The sequence below is a fragment of the Macaca fascicularis genome, chromosome 4 (assembly GCF_037993035.2).
Source record: "Macaca fascicularis isolate 582-1 chromosome 4, T2T-MFA8v1.1".
NCBI lineage: Eukaryota > Metazoa > Chordata > Mammalia > Primates > Cercopithecidae > Macaca > Macaca fascicularis.
This window is the reverse complement of record NC_088378.1, coordinates 137,182,139-137,208,488: the sequence shown is the minus strand read 5'-3', so window position 1 is coordinate 137,208,488 and position 26,350 is coordinate 137,182,139. Positions and strand designations below refer to the sequence as shown.

Here is a 26,350-nt window from a genome sequence, read left to right as displayed (position 1 = left end):
CATACACACACAAATATATTAGGAAGTGACAAGTGTTACAAAGGAAAAATAAGGCAGGGTGAGGGTTTAAGTAAGGGGTGTGGGGCATGGGCTGGCTGTTCTGGATGGGGCAAAAGTGGGGGTCAGGATCATGAATCAGAGACTTAACGCAAGGAAATGTGCCCTGCAGATATCAAGGGAGAAGGATCTCGGGACAGGAAGCCGCAGGTGCTAGCTCCGAGGCAGGGAAGAGGAAGCACAGGGGGTCTGGGGTGGAGTGAGGCGTGGAGAGTGGTCGTGGGGAGTGGGGGAGGATGAGTCAACAGGTTGGGGCCCGGAGGCACAGCCAACCTGTTCTCAGATGGGTGAGTCACTCGCTGGAGGGTTTCGGCAGGGGTGTGATGTGTCAAAATTATATTTGTGTTTTTATTTTTCAATTTTAAAAAAAGCCAGTCTAATTTAGCAGTGGGGGGTTGTGTATCAACTTTAGTGACATTATTTATGTTTTAAAAAGATGACTGCAGCTGCCGTCTGGCAGATAGACAGTAGGGGGCGAGGGTGGAAGCAGGGGGGCTCATTAGAAGGCCACACAGCCCTCCGGGTGGGAGAGGGGGCTGGGGCAGACCCTGGCGTCTGTGGCCGACAGGTGAGAGGTGGCTGGATTCTGCGTATATTTTGAAGGGAGAGTCAGCGGGGTGTAGGGTGAGGGAGATTCCTAAGTTCTTGGGTGAACAGTGGTGTTGTGTCCTGAGATGGCAAAGGCCAGCGTTGGGGCAGGCTGGGGGCTGTCAGATGGGGACATGGTAAGTGCCTACATCCAAGTGGGGCTGTTGAGGAGGTGGGTGGATGTGTGAGGCTGGAGTTCAGGGAGATCTAAGGCCACTGCTCTGATGAGATCCCAGAGGGAGTAGACATGAGTGGAGAAGAGAAGAGGCCCCAGGCCTGAGTCCTGGCCCTGTGAGGGCCCACCCAGGGAGACGGAGGTGCGACACAGAGTGGGAGTGTGGTGTCTGAGGAGCCCGGAGGCACGGGTGCCAGGGCGGACAGCGTGCTGCCAAGGAGGAGGACTGGAGACTGGCCATGGGGGTCAGCAGTGGCTGGTGAGGGCCAGAGGCCGACTGGAAAGGCTTCGGAGGGAGTGGAGGTGGAGAGGATGGGCGGGCCTTTCCAGGAGTGTCCTCTGCCACCGGAGGGAGGAGACACATGGGCCCACAACGTGGGGGGCACTGGGCGGTCTAGGGGACCCTTTTGACTTTCTCTTAAATGAGAGAAACAACAGCATGATTCTCTCTGGATGGGACAGATTCTATGTGAGGGAAAACCAATCATTCGGGAGAGGGGAGAGCACATCCCAGCCCGGCAGCAGGAGTGCCCAGCCTAAGGGGTGAGGGGTGGAGGGACAGGGGGCCTGGGAACCCAGGGGGAGGGCGGCAGGGCCTAGGGGTGGGGTGAGGTGGGTGTGGGGCCGCAGTGTCTCTAGGTGCCTCCCTTTTTCTCAGAGAAATAAGCGGCACAGCCGTCAGCTGAGAGGGAGGGAGGAGGAGGTGTTGTAAAATATTTGTCTCCAATGCAGTTCTCACAGCCACCGGGTGAAGTAGGCGCCATCACCCCCGCTCTGCAGATGAGAAAACAGGAAGGGGGCCAGGTAAGTTGCCAGCTAGGGCAGGACTGAGGTCTGAACGGGGCCTGGAGGGCATGGGGTATGGAACTGGGATTCGACTACACCCTGTCCCTTCCGCCTCCCATTCCAGTCCAGTGCTGCACCAGCAGGGAGGACACTGGGGTCCAGACAGGGAAAGTGATGTCCCAAGGCCAGACAGCGAGAAGGTGACGTTGTCATTGCTGGTCCTCTTCCTCCCTCCCCTAAGCTCTATGGGCACAACACACCTGGGCCACTCTGTTCCCACCGCTACCCTGTCAGCCGTGTAAGGCTGCCTTCCGGGGCCCTGCTCCGTGGGCTCCTCTCTCTCCTCCTGCCTTGGAGCCGCTCTGCATGTCGGGACAGCGCCTGTCTCCGCTGCAGCAGACCCCAGCCTAGGGTCTTCTGGACCCTGGCCGCACATTAGAATTTTCTGATTTAACTGGGCTGGGGCCTGGGCATTGGTATTTTTTAAATTGAGATATAGCTGGGTGTGGTGGCTCACGCCTGTAATCCCAGCACCTTGGGAGGCTGAGGCAGGCAAATTACTTGAACTCAGGAGTTTGAGACCAGTGTGGGCAACATGGCACTGGTCTGTACCCCCCGCAAAAAAAAAAAATTAGCTGGGTGTGTGCGCCTGTAATCCCAGCTGCTTAGGAGGCTGAGGTGGGAGGATCAGCTAAGCCCAGGGAGGTTGAGGCTGCAGTGAGCTATGATTGTACCACTGTACTCCAGCCTGGGCGATGGAGTGAGACCCTGTCTCGATCAATCCATCAGTTAATTAATTAAAGTACAAAGTGCATGTCAGTGAACATGAGCCACTACACAGAACAGGATCCCGCATCCCGGAAGGTTCCCTCCTGCCCCTTCCCAGTTCATGTCTGCCCCTGGTAACCACTCTCCTGTCAGGACCAGGTTTGCCTGTTCTGGAACTTCATAGACATGGAATCACGTGGAATGTGCTGTTTGACGCTCAGTGCTCCATCTGTGAGAGTCCGCCATGCTCCGGTGGGCTGAGTGGTTTGCCCTTCTCCACCACTGTGTAGTTGGCGTAGGTCTAGTCTCTGGAAAAAATAGTCTGAGCTGAAGGTTTGGATGCAGGAGGTTTGGATTCAGGAGGTTGCTGCTGGAATCAACAGGATTGAAGGATGGAGGACTGGGCTGAAGGAGAAGTCACAGTAGAGGCCTCAGCTGACCCCACATGGAGCCCTGAAGCTGGGGTGACTCTTGAACATCATATCATATTAAGGCAAGGGGCCAGGGCTTTGCACCCCTGCATTGACCAGTCACTGGTCAGTGCGGCTGGTCAGTGCAGTCACTGGTCAGTGCAGGCTGTCTCTGGGGAGGAGGCATAACCTTGGACGAGGGGGCTCCCTTCAGCCCAGGGCAATGCCCAGAGAAGGACTCAGGCGTGGGCCATCAGCAGGCAACACCCCCAACAGCTGGGGTCAAAAGCGACCTCACCCTGAGGAGGTGGCAAACCTACAGCACCCACCGCAGCCTGCCCCTCGCACTACTTGGAAATCTGAGCCCTTATCATAATTAATCCCACCTGGGAACAGCTTCTTCAGAGTCCTGGTTGGTCTCTTTTCCTGGGGAAGCTAATAAGGGGAAGGTCAGTGAGACGAGCGACAGTCCTGCTGCTGCAGCAGGACTCTGGGCCACAACAGACACTTGTAATCTCCCTCCTCAGTGACCCTGACCTTGGCTAGCACCTCTGTTGGTCTAGGTGGCTTACCTTGTGAGGGGACCCGGCCCCTCATGTCTGAGGGAGTCTGAGTCTCTGACCTTCCTGCTCTTCTCAAACCATGACCATTGCCCTTGCCCATTTCCCATCAATACCAGGCAAGGGAGCACCAAGAGATGTCCCAGGGAATTGCCTGGCTGCCAATGCTATTCTTCTTCCCTGGCCCTTGCTGTACAAACAGTGTGAGGCTTTTACAGAAGGCGCCTGTGGATGATCAGGGCCAGTTATTCCTGCCAGGATGGTGACTCTGTGTTGTTGTTGTTTTTTCCCTGCTGGTTTCTTGCCACAAGGGACCTGAAGGGAAGTGGTGGTAGTTATAGCTGAAAGTTTAATCTGACTCTTGCTGTCTCTTGGTGGAACTATTTTCCCTTTGGGAACCAGGATTTCTAACCTCGCAGTGCCCAGAGTTGTCCCTGGGTGTGATGGTGAGTGGGGCTCTTCCTACTTCTACTCTGTAGTTCTTAGACGCATCTATTCTGGTCCCATTAGGGACTCAGCACCATGCAGTAGTCATTACAGTGTGCGCCGTGTTCCAGAAGACAGCTCACCACCCTTGCAGGGGATCAGCTCCAAGCTGACACCTCATCTGCATCTTTTTATTATTATTTATTTGATTGACTGGTTGGTTGATTTGTTGCCCAGGCTGGTCTTGAGTTCCTGGGCTCAAGCAATCCTCCCGCCTTGGCCTCCCAGAATGCTGGGATTACAGGCATGAGCCACCTTACCTGGCCTATTATTTTTTAAAGTGACAAGTAAAAATTGTCTGTATTGGCTATGCACAGTGGCTCACACCCATAAACCTAATACTTTGGGAGGCCGAGGCAGGCGGATCACTTGAGCTCAGAAGTTCAAGACCAGCCTGGGCAACATGGTGAAACCCTGTCTCTACTAAAAATACAAAAATTAGCCAGGTGTGGTGGCGTGTGCCTGTAGTTCCAGCTACTTGGGGGGCTGAGGCAGGAGAATCGCTGGAGCCAGGGAGGTGGAGGTTGTAGTGAGCTGAGATGGTGCCACTGCACTCCAGCCTGAGAGTTGATAGAGTGAGAGTTTGTCTCAAAAAAAAAAAAAAAAAAGTATATTTTTATGGTGTGAAACATGATGTTTTGAAATTGTGGAATGGCTAAATCAAACTAATTAACATATGCATGACCTCACATACTTTTATGGTGAGAACACTTAAAATCTATTCTTGTAGCAATGCTCAACAATACAGCACATTGTCAGGAATTACAGCCACCATCCTGTACAGTAGAGCTCTTGGTCAGCTGCATTCAAGGGGCTGTTACATCACCCCATCCAGCGGCAGTGCTGGGTGGTGCTGTGTGTGGTGAGACCGGCAGGTTCGACGTCGAAAACCCACAGCCACACTTCCTTTGATGGCAGGTAGTTTCAGAGGCTTCCAAGAGCTATCATAGTAGCTCTTGCCCCACGGGCCAAAGCACCAGTGTGGGGGTTCTGCAATGTGTGTCTATTCCAATTATACACTCAGGGACCAGCGAGACCACCACTGGATGTCCTGTGGATCCACTGGACTCCCTGTGAGCCAAAGCTGGGCTGGGACTCCACTCATCACCTGCCCCCATATGCTTCCACCCTAACAGGGGGCCATGATGCCTCTTTGGGTCCCCAGACCAATGTCCATGTGGACCCTGTGTCTGACAGTCTTTGAAATGCCTGAGTACTCATCTTTCTCCCACATATGGTTACTCAAGTAAAAGGCATGTACGCCCTTCTCAGGAAGGATGATGGAATCATCATCACATGTGCTGATTCGGGGGTTGCAGGGTCCTTCCTTCTGGGGACCTGGTCTCTCCTTCAGTCAGTTGGATGTGAAACCTTCCTCAGGTCTGGAAACTTCTCAAAGGATCAGGACTTTTCATTGGGTTACTGCTGTCAACCCCCATCATCAAGCCTTGGATGTTCTCTCTTTTTTGTTTTTTTTTGGGGGACAGGGTCTCACTCTGTCACCTAGGCTGGAGTGCAGTAGTGTGATCAGGGCTCACTGATTGCAGCCTCGACCTCTGGGTTCGAGTGAGCCTCCCGCCCCAGCCTCTTGAGTAGCTGGGACCATAGGCATGCACCACCACACCTGGCTAATTTAAAAACTTTTTTTTTTTTTTTTGAGACAAGGTCTCCCTGTGTTGCCCAGGCTGATCTTGAACTCCTAGGCTCAAGGGATCCTCCCACTTAGGCCTCCCAAAGTGCCGGGATTACAGGTGTCAGCCACCACGCCCAGCCCTTGGACTCTTTTGATTGCATCGGGTGGGCAGTGTCCTTGTTGGCTGCCCATCTGGCTTGCCCTGGGACACGGAGTCGATGAACCATTTCCATGGCTTGGCGGGTCCAGCAGCTCTGACCTGGCTGCTAGCGGTGGTAACTGCCTCCACCTGAAGACTCCTGAGCCTGCGCTTCTGATGACCAGGCGCCGCCACCTGGCCTCTTTCTTCGGGATCCTGTCATCCCCGCTATTGTCAGGGCGCCCAGTTCTGTAACTGCAGCTCCAACTAGCAGGTCTTCAAAGGACATTCACCTGGGCTTCTTAGGGCTTTCCCGTTGGCCTTGGTAAATGAGGTGGCTGCCCGGCCTTCCTGCAGGAGACGGATAGTGAGTGGGTTTCTGGCCAGACACGGCAGACACCCAAGCATGCCCTCTTCTCCAGGCCTTTGGATGCTTTCTTCCGCGGCCTGACACCGCATCCCTGGTGACTTCTACTGTGGGCTTTCGTTTTCTCCAAGCAGCATGTTAAGCCCTCTTGCCAGGGTGTTAATCCTCGTATTATGGGATTGACTCTCCTTTATCCCACTTGATGTCCCACCCTGGCCTTGGGCCAGCCCCTGAGCCTATCTGCATAGTCTTCAAGCAGGGGGAGTGCTCGCCGGGGGTCACTTCCGCACCTCACTCTTTCCTAAGCAGGTTCTGCACTTGACGCAGCCAACTCATCGTGGGCTGAGCACTGAACTTCTTCTGTTTTACGCTCCACTCATAACTACGCCCTGGCCTGCTCCTCAGCTTTTTCCTCCCCTCCTGCTGCAGGAGAGGAGGATTTATTTGCTGCTAAGGAGGCCCTTGGCTTTCTCACTTGGCCTTAAATTAGTGCTGAGTCACACTCAGCCTTGCGTTGTCTTTCTTTAGTGCACGCGGGCCCTAGCACAGCCATCCCCTTCCACAGACTTTATAATTAATTACCACTCCCCCGGCCTCTCCAATTCGGGAGCTCTTGTCCCTGCAGTGCGGTCTCTTCCCTGCTACCTGCTGGGTGCCAGCTCTCCTAGCACCAGCGACAGTGGGCGACCCAGCTTCTGGGTCCCAGGGTTCAGAGGCTGCTTCCTAGAATCAGTCCTGATACCAACTGGGGTAGGTTCGGTTCTGACTTGGAGACTTTTGTGCAGGAGGGTCGCTAGGAAGTGCTCGTTGGAACACCACGTATAAAAGGAGAGGGCTGTGTGCTCCGTGGTGTAAATGCACCACATTTTCTTTAATCCACCACGTTGATTCCCTTTTTTGCTATTTTGACTAGTGTAGAGATGAACATACAAATGCATGTTCTTTTTGGTAGAATGATGTGTTTTTCTCTGGGCATATGCCCCAGTGATGGCGTTGCGGGTCAGATGGTAATTCTGTTTTCAGTTCTTTAAGAAATCTCTAAACTGCTCTCCATAGTGGCTGAACTCATTTACATTCCCACCAACAGTGTATATGTGTTCCCTTTTGTCCTCAGCCTTGCCTGCATCTGTTCTTTTTTGACCTTTATAATAGCCATTCTGACTGGTGTGAGATGGTATGTCACTGTGGAATATTATGCAACTATGAAAAAGAATAAAATCATGTCCTTTGCAGCAACATGGATGGAGCTGGAGGCCATAATTCTTTTTTTTTTTTTTTGGGACAGAGTCTTACTCTGTTGCCCAGGCTGTAGTGCAGTGGTGCAATTTCTGCTCATTGCAACCTCCTCCTCCTGGGTTCAAGCAATTCTCCTGCCTCAGCCTCCCCAGTAGCTGTAGCTACAGGCGCGCATCACTATGCCCAGCTAATTTTTATTTACTGTTATTTATTTTGAGACAGAGTTTCGCTCTTGTTGCCCAGGCTGGAGTGCAATGGCTCGATCTCAGCTCACCGCAAACTCCACCTCCTGGGTCCAAGCGATTCTCCTGCCTCAGCCTCCTGAGTAGCTGGGATTACAGGCACGCGCCACCATGCCCGGCTAATTTTGTATTTTTGTAGAGATGGGGTTTTGCCATGTTGGTCAGGCTGGTCTCGAACTCCTGACCTCAAGTGATCTACCCACCTCAGCCTCCCAAAGTGCTGGGATTACAGGCACGAGCCACTGTGCCTGGCCTGGAGGCCATAATTCTAAGTGAATTAACGCATAAACGGAAAACCAAACAGTGCATGCTCACTTATAAGTGGGAGCTAAACATTGAGCATCCAAGAATATAAACATGGGAATAGTAGATACCATGGACTTCTAGAGGAGGGAAGGAGGGAACTGTGGGTCATGAAACTACCTATTGGATACTGTGCTCACTACCTGGGTGCAATATATACCCATGTAACAAACCTGCACATGTACCTGTATCTAAAATAAAAGTTACAAGTAAATAAAAACCACACACATGAGAAAAGAGGATAGGGAAGTGGGACAGGGCAGAGAGTGGGAGAGGGTGAGCTAAGATGCCCTTTTAACACAGGCCTCAGTTGATCCCACATGGAGTGCTGGGGCTGGGAGGGCGCTTCAGAGTTGTCCTGAATCAAGCAAGGGATCCAGGCCTGGGTCAAGCACTTGTTGGATATGAGTTGCCCCTGGGAGGGGGCCAGCAAGAGGAGGGGAATTCTCGGAAAAGAACTCTCAGAACTGTCAGCAGTAAATACCCCCTGCAGCTGGGGGATGGAGGGTCTTCACCCTGATGCTGGGCTTTGGGGTGGCACAGGGCATAGCACTGGACACAGTGTATCTGCTTAGTCTTTCAGCTATTGGGGGACATGTGGATTTTTGGGGGCTACTATGAATATGGCTGCTGCAGGCATTCATGTGTATGTCTTTTGGTGGCCTGGGCACTCACTTCTGCTGCATGTAAGCCCAAGGGTGGAAGTGCTGGTCTAAGGGGTATGTGTGCTGAACTTCAATAGAGATTGCTGCATAGTTTTCAACATGGCTGATCCCATTTTACAATCCCACCAGCAGTGTTTGAGAGTTCTGATTACTCTGCATCCTCACCAACGCTTGATATTATCTGTCTTTTCATTTTAGTTACCCTGATGGTCCAGACATCACTGATTCTGTTGTGCAGCCTGGTGGGGAACCAATGCTCCCCAGTGGGTAGGAGGATGTGAGATATGGGGAGCCCTTGGACCACCCTCACTTGGCTACCTGATTCTAATCCCAAGGGTCTTCCAAACCAAATCCTGGCAGACACATTAAAGTATTGTGAGATCATAACATCCTCAAGTGCCCAGGCTTGTCCGGCTCCTTTCAGCATGGGATTCCAGCTGTCAGGTGTGGGAAGGGAGCAAGGGTAAGCTTTGCTGCCTGGGAGGTCAGGCTTCTGTGGACACTAGGAAGCAGCCGCTTTGACTTGCTCTGTCCAGCGTTTCATGGCCTCCAATGCACTTTTTCTCATCTTAGCTCCTTTGGTTCTCATAATATCTCTAAAGGCAGCAAGAGAATAGAATATCAGCTCTATTTGACAGAAGACAAAACCGAGGTCAGTTACTTGGGCAAAGTCACACAGAAATCAGTAAAACTGACCCTGAAACCAAGCTGTAGATTCCAAGTCCAGGACACAAAATTTAGCTACTTGTTAGTTTTATTGGCCTATCTTACCCTCCCCTTCCTTTAGAAAGCAACTCAGGCTAGCTCCTTGGCAGAGTTAACCTGCTCTGCCCAGTTCCCCAGTGCCCACCCCCATTCTTTGTTTCATGGTCTGCCCCTACCTCTTGCTCATCAATGTCCTCTTCGAAGCAGGTCATTCCCAGAGCTCGCTGTGCTTAAATGTTAGACCAGAGCTTCTCCAACCTTAATGCACACAGGTGTCTCCTGGGGACCTTTTTAAAAGATTCTGATTCAGTAGGTCTGGTGGTCCTAAAAGCCTGCATTTCTTTTCTTTGTTCTTTTTTTTTTTTTTTTTTTGAGACGGAGTCTCGCTCTGTCGCCCAGGCTGGAGTGCAGTGGCGCGATCTCGGCTCACTGCAAGCTCCGCCTCCCGGGTTCACGCCATTCTCCTGCCTCAGCCTCCCGAGTAGCTGGGACTACAGGCGCCCACAACCGCGCCCGGCTAATTTTCTGTATTTTTAGTAGAGACGGGGTTTCACCGTGGTCTCGATCTCCTGACCTTGTGATCCGCCCGCCTCGGCCTCCCAAAGTGCTGGGATTACAGGCGTGAGCCACCGCGCCCGGCCTTTTTTTTTTTTTTTTTGAGACAGAGTCTCGCTCTGTCGCCCAGGCTGGAGTGCAGTGGTGCTATTGCGACCCACTGCAACCTCCGCCTCCCGGGTTCATGCCATTCTCCTGCCTCAGCCTCCCGAGTAGCTGGGACTACAGGCGCCTGCCACCATGCCCAGCTAATTTTTTTTGTATTTTTGGTAGAGACGGAGTTTCACCATGTTAGCCAGGATGGTCTTGATCTTCTGTCCTCGTGATCTGCCCGCCTCGGCCTCCCAAAGTGCTGGGATTACAGGCGTGAGCCACCACCGAGCCCGACCTCTTTTCTTTGTTCTTTTTTGAGACAGAGTCTTGCTGTGTTGCCCAGGCCTGAGTGCAGCAGTGCATTCACAGCTCACTGCAGCCTAAACCTCTTGGGCTCCAGCAATCCTCCCACCTCAGCTTCCCAAATAACTGGAACCACAGGTGTGTACCACTATGCCTGGCTAATTTTTAAATTTTTTGTAGAGACGGTGTTTGGCTGTGTTGCCCGGGCTGCTCTTGAACTCCTGGGCTCAAGCAATCCTCCTGCCTTGCCCTCCCAAAGTGCTAGGGTATGAGCCACCGAGCCTAGCCACAGCCTGCATTTCTAACAAACTCCCAGGTGATGCCAGTACTGCTGGTCCTTGGACCATACTTTGAGTATTGAGGCGTTAGATCACTCCCCCAGCTATCGGCTGTATAGGCAGGCTTTTATGCTGTGCTCATCCTCTCCCTCAGAGCTCCAGCAAACACTGGTTAGTTGCTGTCTGAACTCTGGCACTAGTGCTAGTTACTGTAAGTCCAAGCCTCTCTCTGGTTTTCCCATTACGGTATTTACCATTCAAGTCATTTGGCTCAGTTCAAGGCGCCTCACTCTTAACACCTCTCTCAGAAGCACCTCTATTCCCTCCCTCTTCCGGCTCTCTTCTCTTTCCTCCTCCATCAACACTCCTAATTCTTATCCTCTCCTCCCCCAAAATGGGCAGGATCTCAGCTAGGCATTAGGCAAAAAGCTAGCTGAGTGAGCTTATTTATACTAAAGTGTGAATGACTCACATCTCTTCCCTTAACTCTCTCAGTGGTTATTTAGATGTGCAAAAGAAGGAGCTTTTGGTTGTTGGAGATGGTGACAGTGAGGGAAAGAACAAGAAATATTCAGGAATTCTTTCCTTTATCACCTAACATTTCCCATATATGGGCTAATGATTGAAATCACATGAAGGAAGTTTATAAGTGAAAACCAAAACAGGGACACTTGGATTTTACCCTAGATCAGCAGAATCGGAATCTCCAACGTGGGGATCAGGAATATGTTTTTTTTTTTTTCCAGACGGAGTCTCGCTCTGTCACCTAGGCTGGAGTGCAATGGCACGATCTTGCCTCTCTGCGGCCTCCACCTCCTGGGTTAAAGTAATTCCCCTGCCTCAGCCTCCTGAGTAGCTGGGACTACAGGCGCCGCCACCACACCTGGCTAATTTTTGTATTTTTAGTAGAGACAGGGTTTCACCCTGTTGGCCAGGCTGGTCTTGAATTCCTGACCTCAGGTGATTCACCCACCTTGGCCTCCCAAAGTGCTGGGATTACAGGTGTGAGCCACCGTGCCTGGCCAGGAATGTGCATTTTTTAAAGGAGATTTTGTTGCACATACAGGTTTAGAAACTACTTTCCTAAATCGTACTAGTTGTGCTTCCATCTCCCCAGTGTTTCTGAAGGAGAGATTACTCAGGGTCCCTCTGTGTCGCCCAGGCCCAGGAGAATGTAGAGTGGGAAGAAATGGGGTGTAGGTGAGGTGTTAAGGTCTAACTCCTATCAGAACTCAACTGCTTACAGACCCCTTATCCTTGGTGAGGCCGAGCCTCAGTTTCCCCATCCCTACAACAGGGATGAAGTCAGCTCCCTGTGTGCTGTGTGGTTGTAGCTGGAGAGCAGAGAGGCAGCAGTTGTGCAGGTGATTGTGCCACGGGACTAAAGGCAGCCTATGATGGGAAGGGTGAGGGACCAAAACCTGGCTGGAGAGGCTCAGCACCTGGGCTGAGTGAAGCCTTGGTCACAGTGGCTCATTGGGGATAATTGCCGTGGTAATTATGAAGATTGCACAGGAAAATGGATTCTAGTTTACATTCTGCTCTCCTGCAAAGGTCATCTGTAATTGCCTGACTTCCTCCCCACAGTGGGGAGGAGGCTGCGGTGGGGGCCTGTCAGAGGGTCTCTGGGCTGCAGGCCCAGGCTGAGAGGGACAGGGGCTGGGGGCTTCTGGGGTGATCTCTGCCAGCCTGGGGCGGGAGGCAGATGGTGAGCTCTTGGCGCAGAGGCTGCTCGTCCTCCTCCTCCTGGATGGTACCCCAGCTCCTTAGTATGCCTTCAGCTGTGTTGGCTGGAGATGGGAGAGGCAGAGCTTGCTGACTCGTGGGGAGACTGATGCTGAGGCCAAGGCCATGGCTTGTCCTGCCTGTCAGTCTGTTTAGAAGCCTGAGCTCTGTACCCTCCTCAATCTGACATGCTCTCTTCTCTGGTCATCTTTCTCTACAAATGAAATGGTTAGACCAGACAAAATGGCTTTCAGTGACCCCTTCCAACTCTGGATTCCTGGATTCCAGGACTCCAGCCTCTGGTCCCCAAGTTTTGTGGAAGATTTGTGCATGGGCTTTGGAGCTGGATACAATAGAGTCTGAATCCTGGCTCATTCCTGCTGTGTGACATTGGACAATTGACTTCACCTTTCTGAGCTCCAGTTTCAACTTAAAAAAAAAAAAAAAAGAGATAATGATATGCATCTCTCTCTCTCTCTCTCTCTCTTTTTTTTTTTTTTTTTTTTTTTTTTTTTTTTTTTTTTTTGAGACAGAGTCTGATCTTGCTCTGTTGCCCAGGCTGGAGTGGAATCTTGACTCACTGCATCCTCCACTTCCCGGGTTCAAGCAATTCTCATGGTTCAGCCTCCCAAGTAGCTGGGAATACAGGCGCCCACCACAATGCCTGGCTAATTTTTTTTTATCTTTAGTAGAGACAGGGTTTCACCATGTTGGCCAGGCTGGTTTCGAACTCCTGAGCTCAGGTGATCCTCCTGCCTCGGCCTCCCAAAGTGCTGGGATTACAGGCTGAGCCCCACGCCCAGCCAATGGTATGTATCTCTTAGGGTTGTTGAGATTAAAGGAGATAATGATGGAATATATAACTGACAATATTGAGTGCTTCCTGTGTGTCAGGCACCGTTCCGGGTGCTTTTCATGCCTTAGCTCAGGTATCCTCCCAGTCGACCGGTGAGGTAGGTGCTGCTCTCATCCCTGGTTAAAGATGAGGAGGCACTGTGGAAAGCATGGGCAGACAGGCTTTTGCAGAAGTTAGCTGCTGCAACAATTGGGAAGCTTCTCCAACAAGGCTCCTCGCAGGCTCACCTCCAGCTCTTCCTCCTTCTTGCAATCCCATCCAAGGGTGTGTGTGCCCCAGCCCTGCCCCCAGGCAACCACGCCTCTCTGATTCTGTGAACAGACACCCTGCCCCACACTGTCCATCACTCTGTTGCTATCTGACTCTATAGTCTCTCTCGATCCCTCCCACACTCTGCTGGGACTGAACCCATGGTCAGTTCTTGTTCATCTTCTTGAATGCACCTGGCAAAGCAGTGGGCATGGCATGGTGCTGGGGGGCCCATTTATTTGATAATTTCTAGGAATAGAATCTCCCAAAGTCCCCACGGGGCCCAGTGTACACCCTATTCTGTGTGTCCATGGGCCACACCTCATGCTAGAAACTGAGAATACAGAGACCAATACAATTGGGACTAAAATTTCAGTGTCATAGACAATGGTTGTATTCCGGGCTGCCCATGGGAATCACCTGGGAAACCTTGAGTTCTGATGCCTGTGCCCCACCACAGAGATTCTGGGGTGCAGAAAAGTCCTTTGCCTGTTTTTTGTTTGTTTGTTTGTTTTGGGTTTTTTTTTTTTTTGGAGACTTAGTCTCCCTATGTCGCCAGGCTGGAGTGCAGTGGCATGATCTTGGCTCACTGCAACCTCTGCCTCCTGGGTTCAAGCGATTTTTCTGTCTCAGCCTCCCAAGTAGCTGGGACTACAGGTGTGTGCCGCCACGCCTGGCTAATTTTTGTATTTTTAGTAGAGACGGGGTTTCACAATACTGGTCGATCTCCTGACCTTGTGATCCACCCGCCTCGGCCTCCCAAAGTGCTGGGATTACAGGCACGAGCCACCACACCCAGCCCTTTTGCGTGTTTTTTAACTGGGTTGTTTGGTATTTTGTTATTAAGTTGTAGAAGTTCTGTATATATTCTGAGTATTAATCCCTCATCATATGATATATCATCAGATATATGATTTGCAAGTACTTTTTCCCATGCAACAGCCTGGTCTTGAGGAGTTTTAAAAGTGTCCTGGCTGGGCACACCTGTAATCCCAACACTTTGGGAGGCTGAGGTGGGTGGATTGCCAGTCTGGGCAACATGGCAAAACCTTGTCTTAACTAAATATACAAAAAATTAATCAGGCATGGTGGCACACACCTGTAGTCCCAGCTACTCTGGAGGCTGAGGTGGGAGGATCACCTGACCCCAGGAAGGTCATGGCTGCAGTGAGCTGTGATTGCACCATTGCACTTCAGCCTAGGCCACAAAGCAAGACTTTGTCTAAAAAAGAAAAAAAATAAGTGTCCCAGGTAAGAAAACTGGATATCCACATGCAGAAGAATGAAATTGGATACATACCTTGTACCACAGCAGTTCCCAACCTTTTTGGCACCGGGGATTGATTTTGTGGAAAACAGTTTTTCCACAGACTGGGGTTGGGGGATGGTTTTCCACAGACCAGGGTTGGGGGAGGTTTGGGGGATGATTCAAGCACATTACAATTATTGGATACTTTATTTCCATTATTATTACATTATAATATATAATGAAATAATTATACAACTGGCCATAATATAGAATCAGTGGGAGCCCTGGGCTTTTCCTGCAACATGACAGTCCCATCTCGGGGTGATGGGAGATAGCGACAAATCCTCAGGCATTAGATTCTCGTAAGGAGCGTGCAACCTAGATCCCTCACATTCACAGTTCACAGTAGGGTTTGCGCTCCCATCAGAATCTAATGCTGCCAGACAGGAAGCGGAGCTTAGGCGGTAATGTGAGTGAGGGGGAGTGGCTAAATACAAGGTTCCTTGCTCACCACTTACCTCCTGGTGTGCAGCCTGGTTTCCAACAGGGGGTTGGGGACTCTTGTTATACTACATACAAAAATTAACTCAAAATGAACCAAAGACATAAATATAAGAACTAAATTTTTTAAATTCTTGGAAGAAAACACAGGGACGAGCTGGACACAGTGGCTCACGCCTGTATTCGCAGCACTTTGGGAGGCTGAGGTGGGAGGATCACTTGAGGTCAGGAGTTTGAGAACAGCCTGGCCAATGTGGTGAAACCCCGTCCCTACTAAAAGTACAAAAAAATTACGCAGGCATAGTGACGGGCGCCTGTAATCCCAGGTATTCAGGAGGCTAATTGCTTAACCAGGGAGGTGGAGGCTGCAGTGAGTTGAGACGGTACCACTGCACTCCAGCCTGAGCGACATAGTGAAGCTTTGTCTCAAAAAAAAAAAAAGAAAAGAGAAAAAAGAAAATATAGGGAAGAATCTTTATGACATTGGATTTGGCAATAGTTTCTTGGATATAACACCAAAAGCACAGGCAACAAAAGGAAAAAAATAAATTGAACTTCATTAAAATTTAAGACTTTTGTACATCAGGGGACACTATCAAAAGAGTGAAAAGCAGCCCAAAAAATGGGAGAAAATATTTGCAAATCATGTATCTAATGAGGGGTTAATATCCAGACTATGTATAGAACTTCTGCAACTCAATAGCAAAAAACACAAACAACCCAGTTAAAAAACAGGTAAAGGACTTTTCTCCAAAGAAGATGTATAGTTGGTCAATAAGCACATGAAAAGATGTTCAACATCACTGATCATTAGTGAAATGCAAATAAAAAACACAGTGAGATACCACTTCACACCCGTTATGATGGCCACTATAAAAACAGAAAATAACAAGTGTTAGGCGTCTCTGAGCCTACTCTGGTTTGAGAGGTTGCCTGATTCACAAATAAAAATAAAAATAAAATAAAATAAAAAACCGAGTGTTGCAGGGAAGTGTAGAAATTGAAACACTTGTATATTGCTGATGGGAATGTAAACTGGTACAGCCACTGTGGAAAACAGTTTGGTGATTCATTAAAAAGTTAATTATAGACCGGGCATCGTGGCTCACACCGGTAATCCCAGCACTTTGGGAGGCCAGATAATTTTTGTATTTTTAGTAGAGACAGGGTTTCGCCATGTTGGCTTGGCTGATCTTGAACTCCTGACCTCAAGTGATCCACCTGCCTCGGGCTCCCCAAGTGCTGGGATTACAGGCGTGAGCCACCACGCCCGGCCACAATGTTATAATTTTTGCTTCAACCCTCAAACATAATTTAGAAAGCTCAAGAGAAGGAAAGTTGATCATATTTACCCCTATTTTTACTCTTTCCATTTTTCTTTCCTCTTCCCCAATGTTCCAGGAGGATTCCTTCTTTTATCTTTCCTTTCAGTTTCAAGAACTTCCTTTAATTATTATTTTAGGGTAGATCTGCTAACAAAAAATTCTCTTAGTTTTTCTTTATCTGAGAATACCTTGATTTTCCTTCATTCCTGAAGGATACTTTCTCTGGATATATGGCTCTGCAGTTCTTTTCTTTCAGCACTTGAAAACTGTTTTGCCACTTCTTGCTGGCTTCTATGGTTTCTGAGTTTAAAAAAATCTGCTGTAATTTGTTTTTTCCTTTTATTTATTTTTTATTTTTAGATTTTTTTTTAGGAATGAGGTCTCACTCTGTTGGAGTGTCGTGGCATAATCATAGTTCACTGAAGCCTTGAACTCCTGGGCTCAAGTAATCCTTGGGCCCAGGAGGCCTCAGCCTCCCAAATAGTCAGGACTACAAGTGCACGCCACCACACCCAGCTGATTTAAAAAAATTTTTTTGTAGAGATAGTGTCTTGCTATGTTGCTCGGCCCGTTTTTCCCTTTTAAATAAAGTGTCATTTCTCTCTCTCTCTCTCTGCTTTCAAGATTTTTTCATTGTCTTTAGTTTTCAAGAGTTTGACCATGATGTGCCTTGGAGTGGATTTCTTGGGGTTTTACCTCTTCAGAGTTCACTTAACTTCTTAAATCCATTGTTTGTCTTTTGCCAAGTTCAGGATTGTTTTCAGCTACTATTTCTTTGAATATTTTTTCAGCCCCCACTTTTTCTCCGCTTCCTCTTGGACTCTAAAAACATGAATGTCAGAGCTTCTATTTTAGTTCCACAGGTTCCTGAGGTTCTGTCCTTTTCTCTTTTTTTTTCGTCTGTTTTCTCTCTGTTGTTCAGATTGGGTAATTTCTATTGTTCTATCTTCAAATTCAATGACTTTTTTTTTTTTTTTTTTTTGAGAGGGAGTCTCGCTCTGTCACCCAGGCTGGGATGCAGTGGCCGGATCTCAGCTCACTGCAAGCTCCGCCTCCCAGGTTTACGCCATTCTCCTGCCTCAGCCTCCCGAGTAGCTGGGACTACAGGCGCCCGCCACCTCGCCCGGCTAGTTATTTTTTGTATTTTTTAGTTGAGATGGGGTTTCACCTTGTTAGCCAGGATGGTCTCGATCTCCTGACCTCGTGATCCGCCCGTCTCGGCCTCCCAAAGTGCTGGGATTACAGGCTAGAGCCACCGCGCCCGGCCGACTTTTTTTTTTTTTATCTCATACCTCCGTACTATTTTTTTTTTTTTTTTTGAGATGAAGTCTCACTCTGTCACCCGCCAGGCTGGAGTACAGTGGCACAATCTCAGCTCACTGCAACCTCTGCCTCCCTGGTTCAAGGGATTTTCGCACCTCAGCCTCCCCGGTAGCTGGGATTACAGGTGTGCACCAACGTGCCTGGCTGATTTTTGTAATTTTAGTAAAGATGGGGTTTCACCATGTTGCCCAGGCTGGTCTCGAACTCCTGCCCTCAAACAATCTGCCTGCCTTGGACTTCCAAAGTGCTGGGATTACAGGCGTGAGGCAACACACCCAGCCTCCATTCTATTTACAAAGCTCACTGGATGTTGAGCCCATCCAGTCAGCTTTCTAAAATTCTATCAATTTGGTTCTTCTTTGTAGTGTCTATTTATTTGCTTAGGCTTTCTATTTTTCATTTGTTTCAAACATGTTCGTAACTGCTTGCCAAAGCATTTTTAAGATGGCAGCTTTAAAATCCTTCTCAGATAATTCCAGTATTTGTGTCTTGGTGTTGTTGGCATCTGTTGGTTGCATTTTCTCATTAAATTTGAGATTTTCCTGGTTCTTGGTGTGAGAGAAGTTTTTCCTCTTTTATTTTTTTGAGACAGTCTTGCTCTGTTGCCCAGGCTGGAGTGCAATGGCACAATCACAATTTATTGCTGCCTCAACCTACTGGGCGCAAGCAATCCCCCCACCTAAGCTTTTAAGTATCTGGGACTGCAGGCATGCACCACTATGCCAGGCTAATTTTTTCATTTTGTAGAGACAGGGTCTCACTATGTTGCCCAGGCTGGTCTCAAACTCCTGGCCTCAAGCGATCCTCCTGCCGTGGTCTCCTAAAGTGCTAGAATTGCAGGTGTGAGCCATTGCTCATGGCCACAAATTATTTTTGTATTATACCCTGGACATTTGGGGTATTATGTTCTGAGATGCTGGATCCTCTTGTAATCTATTTCAGCAGGCCTCCTTTAGCCCTGGGCCTTATTAATGCCAGGTGGGGGTAGAAATCCAGGTCCCCTACTTGACCTTGGTTGACACCCTGGTGGGGGTCAGGGGTACCTCCTTACTTCTGGGCAGTGGTGGGAGGTCTGGCTTCAATGATCCTTCCCTGCATGGGAAGGGAGGGTGCCTTGTTACTGCTCCTATGTGGTCTCCACTGACCTGATTACTCTTGGGTGGGGGTGAAAGTCAACCCAGCATGGAGAGGGAGGGGCACCTTGTTGTTGCCGGGTGGAGTGGAAGTCCTGGCTCTCCCTCATTCTTCACTGTTATTGCCCTGGCGCTGGGGGATGGGGCTCGTTGTTATGGCCAGGCAGGGCTCCCCACCCGGCCTGTCCTCACAGGGCAGCACGGGCCTGGGGCTGTAGTTTCTTCCATGCTGTTTGGCTAGAGTAGGGAGGTCATTGTTTTAAAGGTTTTAAAACAATGCTAGGCTGGGTCTCTGCTGATCCTTTGGCTAAAGAGAGCAGGTTTTCCTCTTTTTTATTTTTGTTTTGTTCTTTTTTATTATGTTTTAGACCCGTCAGCAGGAAGCAAAGAGCAGGTTTTTCTTGGGGCTGTTTTTGTCTATGTTTATTGGTATTTCTGGGTTGCTGATTTCTTCCACCTCCAAATCTGGCATGTATTGGGCAAAAAGAAAACCCAGGGAACTCACTGCTGTGCCACTGTTTGGTCCTGAGGTCTCTAGTCAGTCTGCCTTCTCTCTACCTTTTAGAGTCTTCTTCTGTTTGTTTTATATATAGGGGTGGCTTTAGCAGGAGGAATGGGGAGAAGTGTGTCTACTCCATCTTGTTCAGAATCAGAAGTCCAGATTCATCTATTCTTGAACTTCACATAAATAGAATCTACTGTGTGTGCTCTTTTAAGTTTGGCTTCTCTTGCTTGGCATGATGTCTTTTCAAAAAAACTTTTATTGTGGTAAAAAAAAAAAAAAAAAACCCACATAACATGAGATCTACCCTTCTAACAAAATCTTAAATGTACAGTATTAACTATAGGCCCGATGTCGTGCAACAGATCTCTAGAACTTTTTCATTTTGCAAAAATGAAGCTTTATACCCAGTGAATAGCAACTCCCCATTTCTTCCTCCCCTCGGCCCCTGGCAACCACCATTCTCCTTCCTGTTTCTATGGATTTGACTACTTTAGATACCTCAAATAAGTGAAATAATGCAGTATTTGTCCTTCTATGACTGGCTTATTTAAGTTATCATAATATCCTCAAAGTTCACCCATTTTGTGGCATGAGATAGGATTTCCTTTTTTAAGGCTAAATACTATTCCACTGTGTGTATATACCACATTTTCTTTATCCATTCATCCATTGATGGACATTTAGATTGTTTCCATATCTTGGCTATTGTGAGTAATGCTGTGATGAACATAGCAGTACAAATTTGTCTTTGAGACTCTGATTTCAATTCTTTTGGAGAAATACCCAGAAGTGGTATTGATGGATCATATGGTAGTTCTTTTTTTTTTTTTTTTTTGAAACGGAGTTTCACTCTTGTTGCCCAAGCTGGAGTGCAATGACACAATCTCAGCTCACTGCAACCTCTACCTCCCGGGTTCAAGCAATTTGCCTGCCTCAGCCTCTCAATTAGCTGGGATTACAGACATGTGCCACCACACCCGGCCATTTTTTTCTATTTTTAGTAGAGATGGGGTTTCACCATGTTGACCAGGCTGGTCTTGAACTCCTGACCTCAAGGAGGTGGTGGCCAGGTGATCCACCACCTCGGCCTTCCAAAGTGCTGGGCTTACAGGTGTGAGCAACCATGCCTGACAGTAGTTATTTTTAAAGTTTTATTTATTTTTATTTTTAGTAGAGATGAGGTCTCATTATGTTGTCCAGGCTGATCTTGAACTCCTGAGCTCAAGCAATCCTCTTGCCTCTGCCGTTCAAAATGCTGGGATTAGAGGCGTGAGTCACCATGCCCAGCCTATTTTTAATTTTTTGAAAAACCTTCATACTGTTTTTTATAGCAGCTGCACCATTACACATTCCTACCAACAATGCACAAGTGTTCAAATTTATCCACATCCTTGCCAACACTTGTTATTTTATTATAATAACACTTTTAAAATAATGGCTATCCTGACAGGTATGAGGTGATATCTCATTGGGGTTTTGATTTGCCTTTCCACAACGATTAGTGATATTGAGCTTTTTTTTTTTTTTTTTGAATTTTTTTTTTTTTTTTTTTTTTTTTTTTTTTTTTTTTTTTGAGACTGAGTCTGGCTCTGTCGCCCAGGCTGGAGTGCAGTGGCCGGATCTCAGCTCACTGCAAGCTCCACCTCCCGGGTTTACGCCATTCTCCTGCCTCAGCCTCCCGAGTAGCTGGGACCACAGGCGCCCGCCACTTCGCCCGGCTAGTTTTTTGTATTTTTTAGTAGAGATGGGGTTTCACCGTGTTAGCCAGGATGGTCTCGATCTCCTGACCTCGTGATCCGCCCGTCTCGGCCTCCCAAAGTGCTGGGATTACAGGCTTGAGCCACCGCGCCCGGCCTGAATTTTTTTTTTTTTTGAGACAGAGTGTCGCTTTGTCGCGCAGGCTACACTGTCTATCGTGCAGTGGCGCGATCTCAGTGCAAGCAAGCTCCGCCTCCCGGGTTCACGCCATTCTCTTGCCTCAGCCTCCCATTCTCTTGCCTCAGTCTCCCGAGTAGCTGGGACCCGCCACCACGCCCGGCTAATTTTTTGTATTTTAGTAGAGACGGGGTTTCACCGTGTTAGCCGGATGTTCTCCATCTCCTGACTTCGTGATCTGCCATGCCTCGGCCTCCCAAAGTGCTGGGATTACAAGCGTGAGCTACAACGCCCGACTGAGCTTTTTTTATTTTTATGTTTATTATTATTATTATTTTTTTTTTTTTTATTTTTTGAGACGGAGTCTCACTCTGTCGCCCAGGCTGGAGTGCAGTGGCGCGATCTCGGCTCACTGCAAGCTCCGCCTCCCAGGTTCATGCCATTCTCCTGCCTCAGCCTCCCGAGTAGCTGGGACTACAGGCACCCGCCACCACGCCCGGTTAATTTTTTGTATTTTTAGTAGAGACGGGGTTTCACCATCTTAGCCAGGATGGTCTGGATCTCCTGACCTCGTGATCCGCCTGCTTCGGCCTCCCAAAGTGCTGGGATTACAGGCGTGAACCACTGCGCCCGGACCCGGCTGAGCATTTTTAAATATACCAGTTGGTCATTTGTCTGCCTTCTTTGGAGAAATGTGTGTTCAAACTTTTTGCTCATTTTTAAATTTTTTCAAGCTATCCAGTTATAGGAGTTTCTTATATATTTTGGATCCTAGTCCCTTGTTAAATATGTGGTTTGCAATTTTTTTTTTTTTTCCCCATTCAGCAGGTTACATTTTCACTCTGCTTTTTCCTTTGCAGTGCTTAGGCTTTTTAGTTTGATAGGTAGTCCTATTTGTCTATTTTTGTTTTTGTTGCCTGTGCTTGTGGTGTCAGATCTAAGAAATCACTGCCAAGGTCAATGTCCTGAAATTTTTTCCTATGTTTTCTTCTAGGAATTTTATGGTTTCTGGTTTTATGTTTAAGTTTTTAATCAACTTCGAGCTGATTTTTGTCTATGGTGTAAGATAATGATTCAGTTTCATCCTTTTGCATGTAGAAAGCAGTTTTCCCATCACCATTTGTTGAAGAAGAACTATCCTTCCTATCATTTCCCCACTGTGTATGCTTGGCACCCTCACTGAAGATCTGTTGACCATATATCTGTGGGTTTATTTCTGGGCTCTTCATTCTGTTCCATTGGTCTGTATGTCTTTATTTATTTATTTATTTATTGCTGGTGACCATAATATGCATATATGGCTGTCTTTATGACAGTACCATACTGTTTTAATTACTGTAGCTTAGTAATATGTGTTGAAATCAGGAAGTATGGGGCCTCCAGTTTTGTTCTTCTCAATATTTTTTTGGCTATTTTGGGGGTCTTTGTGGTTCATATGATTTTAGGATTTTTTTTTCTATTGCTATACAAATGCCATTAAGATTTTAAGAGGGATTACATTGAATCTGTAGTTTGCTTGGGGTAGTATGGATATTTTAAGAATATTAAGGGCCGGGCGTGATGGCTCACACCTGTAATCCCAGCACTTTGGGAGGCTGAGACAGGTGGATCACAAGGTCAGGAGATTGAGACCATCCTAGCTAACATGGTGAAACCAGTGGTGGGTGCCTGTAGTCCCAGCTATTCAGGAGGCTGAGGCAGGAGAATGGCGGGAACCCAGGAGGCAGAGCTTGCAATGAGCCAAGATTGTGCCACTGCACTCCAACTGGGGTGACAGAGCAAGACTCCGTCTCTAAAAAAAAAAAAATAAGTAAAGAATATTAAATCTTCCAATCCATGAACATGAGATGTTTTTGTTTATTTGTGTCTTCTTTAATTTATTTCATCAATATTTTATAGTTTTCAGTTTACAAGTATTTCATCTCCTAGGTTAACTTTATTCCAAGTATTTTATTCTTTTTGATGTTATTATAAATAGAATTGGTTTCTTAAATTTTTTTCAGAAATTCAGAAATTTTAGAAAACTTTCAGAATTTGTCAGAAATTCTTTGTTATTAGTGTACAGAATCAGCATGATGTCTTGAGATTATCCATGTGATTATGTATAGTGGGATTTTTTTCATTGCTGTGTAGTATTTCACTATGTGAACAAACCACACAGTAGAATTTATACAGTGAAATCCCACACAGCAAACTACCTCAACTACATGCAGTAAACGGCACAATTTGTTTGTCAACCCCTCTGTGGGTGGGCATTTGGGTTGCTTCCAGTTTGGAGATATGAAGAATGAAGCTTCTATGAACATTCTTGGACATGCGTTTTCATGGCTATTAGCACTAAATATTGCAAAAGCTTCTTAACTGGTCTCCTTGCCTCTGCTCTGGTCTCCTTCTAATCACTTCTCCATGTAAAAACCACTGTGATCTTCTGAAAACATAATTTAGATCCCTTTCTCCCCTTGCTCAAAAGTACCAATGGCTTCCCTTCATACTTAGAATAAAATTCAGAGTCCTCACCATGGCCTACAAGGCCCTCTGGGAGCCAGCCCCTGCCTGCCTCTTCTTTATCACTACCTCATTTGCCACCTCTCTCTGTCTGGTTTGCTCTACCTACCATCCATTCATCCATCCTCCCATCCACCCATCCAACCATTCAGCTGTGGGCTGCTTTCATTGTGCTCAGCTTACTCCCACCTCTAGGACATTTACCTTTGCTGTTCCCTCTGCCAGAAATACTCTTCCTTCAAACCATCACATACCTCCCTTTCTCCCTTTATTTAGATCTCTGTTCAAATGTCATCTCTTCAAAGGGGGATTCTAAAATGTTCCTGCTTCATACTCTCTGTCTCTTTAACCCACGTTATTAATATTATTATTATTGTTATTATTATTTTGAGACAGTCTCGCTCTCACCCGAGTTGGAGTGCAGTGGTGTGATCTCGGCTCACTGCAACCTCTGCCTCCCGGGTTCAGGCAATTCTCCTGCCTCAGTCTCCCAAGTAGCTAGGACTACAGGTGCATGCCGCCACGCCTGGGTAATTTTTTGTATTTTAGTAGAGACATGGTTTCTCCGTGTTGCCCAGGCTGGTCGAGAACTCCTGAACTCAGGCAATCTGCCCGCTTCGGCCTCCCAAAATGTTGGGATTACTGGCGTGAGCCATTGCACACAGCCCACATTATTTTTCTTGGTAGCACTGCTCACCATTTGAACATATTTATTTATGATGTGTCTCCCTTTGGCATGAAATCTCCCTGAGGTCATGGACGTCGTCTGTTTATCTACCGTGCTCAACCCTAGAGCAGTGTGGCACATAGCTGCAGTCAAGAAATGCTTGTTAAATGCACGAAGAAACTAGCATGGGATTTAGTCAGACACCTCAGTATTGACACCAGCTTCATCTTGCAGCTGTGTATTACAGTATGGGGCCAGCCCCTTAACCTAGGAGTCTCACACTCTAATCACCTGGGATCTTGTGAAAATGCAGATTCTGATGCGGGAAGTCTGGGGTGGGACCTGAAATGCTGCATTTCTGACCAGCTTCCAGGTGGTGCACAGGCCGCTGGGCCTTGGATAGCCAGGCCTTAACTGCCCGGAGCCTCAGTTTCCACACCTGTAAAATAGCTCATTGTGAAAAAACAGTGGATACGGTATAAAGCACCATGCACAGTGCCTAGATGTAGCAGGGACTCAGTGATTGTAATATTTGTTGCTCCTCCTCCGGGTGCCTGCCAGGGCCACTGGACATTTTCTCCCCTGATCTTCCCCCTCCCAAGTACCCACTCCACGTGCTCAGCCGCCCACACAGAATCCCACTAAAGCCTTTCCATTTTCTTTCTCTAGAGCTGGCCAGCCCTGCCTATTGTGGGCTGGGGTTGGGGAGGATTCTGGCATTTTGACAGTCATGGGAATATTATGCAGATGAGATGCAAAGCAGCAGCTAATGAGCACTGATTGCATTTTCCCTGGCTCTGGGGAACACGTGGGATAACTGTGCCGAGCTGGGGAGAGGGGGCAATGAATGCTTTTGGGGAGCTGGATAAGGAGGCAAGGAGGGGGTTGACAGAAGGAGTAGGCATCTCCCACGGGCATGAGGGCCGCTGCCTTGTGGCGTGGGCCAGACACCCTCCTCTGATCTCGCCTATAGGACAGGAGCATGGCTAAGGTTCAGGAACAGGAGCTGAGGTTGGGCATGGATTGTGTGTGTGCGTGTACGTGTGTGTGTATGCATACGTGTGTGTGTGTATACATAATGTAGGGGGTGTCCCTGGGCCAGTGTGGGACCTGCAAGTGAGAGAGTAGAGGGCCTTCATTCCCAGCAGCAGATGGGGCCAGATTAGGCTGCCAGTGGGGGTGGGGTGGGGGTGGATCCTCTCTGGGCTGGGGAAGGAGGGGGAGACAGAAGGGGTCAGCTTCTTCCACAGGGCCTGTCTGGAATCCGTGAGTGTGGGAGGACAGGACGTGGGGTCTGCTAGGCAGCAGATGGGGCCGGATCAGGCTGACGGAGGGGTGGGTGGGAGGGCAGCTGTCTTTGGTATCCTTGGATGGAGCCCGGCTCTTTAGGAGAAAGATGATCCAGGGCTGGGGGCCGGCAGGTGGGCAGGGGGCTCTGCTTACAGCACCTGGGAACTCAATCCCTCCCTGTTGCCCAGCTGAGGCCTTCTCACTCTCTAGGAAGCCTCTGCTCTTGGGCACTGGGAGTCCCCACCCTCCTGGCCTAGGCCTTGACCTGAACTCCCTGCCAAGGACCTCCAGGCCTGGGGATGGCTGACATCAGACTTCTGGCCCAAGGAAGGCAAGGATGGAAGTCACTTCTGAGGTTGATTGTGGGGTCCTTGTGCCCACCACTTGATTGGGACTTCAAGTACTTACGATCTCATCCTACCTTTGATCTAAGGATAGAAGCGAACTTGGCTATGAAACTTTTAGAAACTGAGTGGCTGGTGCCGTGTTTCCCAATCAGATCTTTCTTAATGGAATCCACGTGAGGCACTGGAAAAGGCTTGGCAGGCCGAGGGCTCGAATCCCAGCCTAGCCACTGGCTGCCTTTGTCACTGTGGACAAACTGTTCAATCTCTCAGAGCCTATTTCCTAATCAGTCCAGTAGCCTCACCATGCAAGGCCCTGTGACAGCCAAAGACTGTGGGAGAGCCCCTGAGACAGGCCCAGGCTTTCCGGGAACCCACTAGCTCGTCATCTCCTCAAGGGCAGGGACTCTGTTTTGCTCACAGCTATATCTCAGTGTCTAGAACCATCTCTGAC

The 26,350-nt window shown here is 48.4% G+C and overlaps 1 protein-coding gene across 2 annotated transcripts in view; it reads left to right on the top strand.

Annotated features, from left to right (window-relative positions):
• The window catches only part of PACSIN1 (protein kinase C and casein kinase substrate in neurons 1), a 68,900-nt gene that overhangs the window by 19,519 nt on the left and 23,031 nt on the right, over positions 1-26,350 (top strand). Inside the window, exon 2 of one of the 2 annotated variants that reach the window (XM_015449547.3) lies at positions 1,553-1,624. The exons of the other annotated variant lie outside the window; for it this stretch is intronic. The gene's annotated coding sequence lies outside the window, so the exon portion shown is untranslated. The remainder of the gene's footprint in view (positions 1-1,552; positions 1,625-26,350) is intronic. 2 annotated transcript variants of the gene reach the window in all.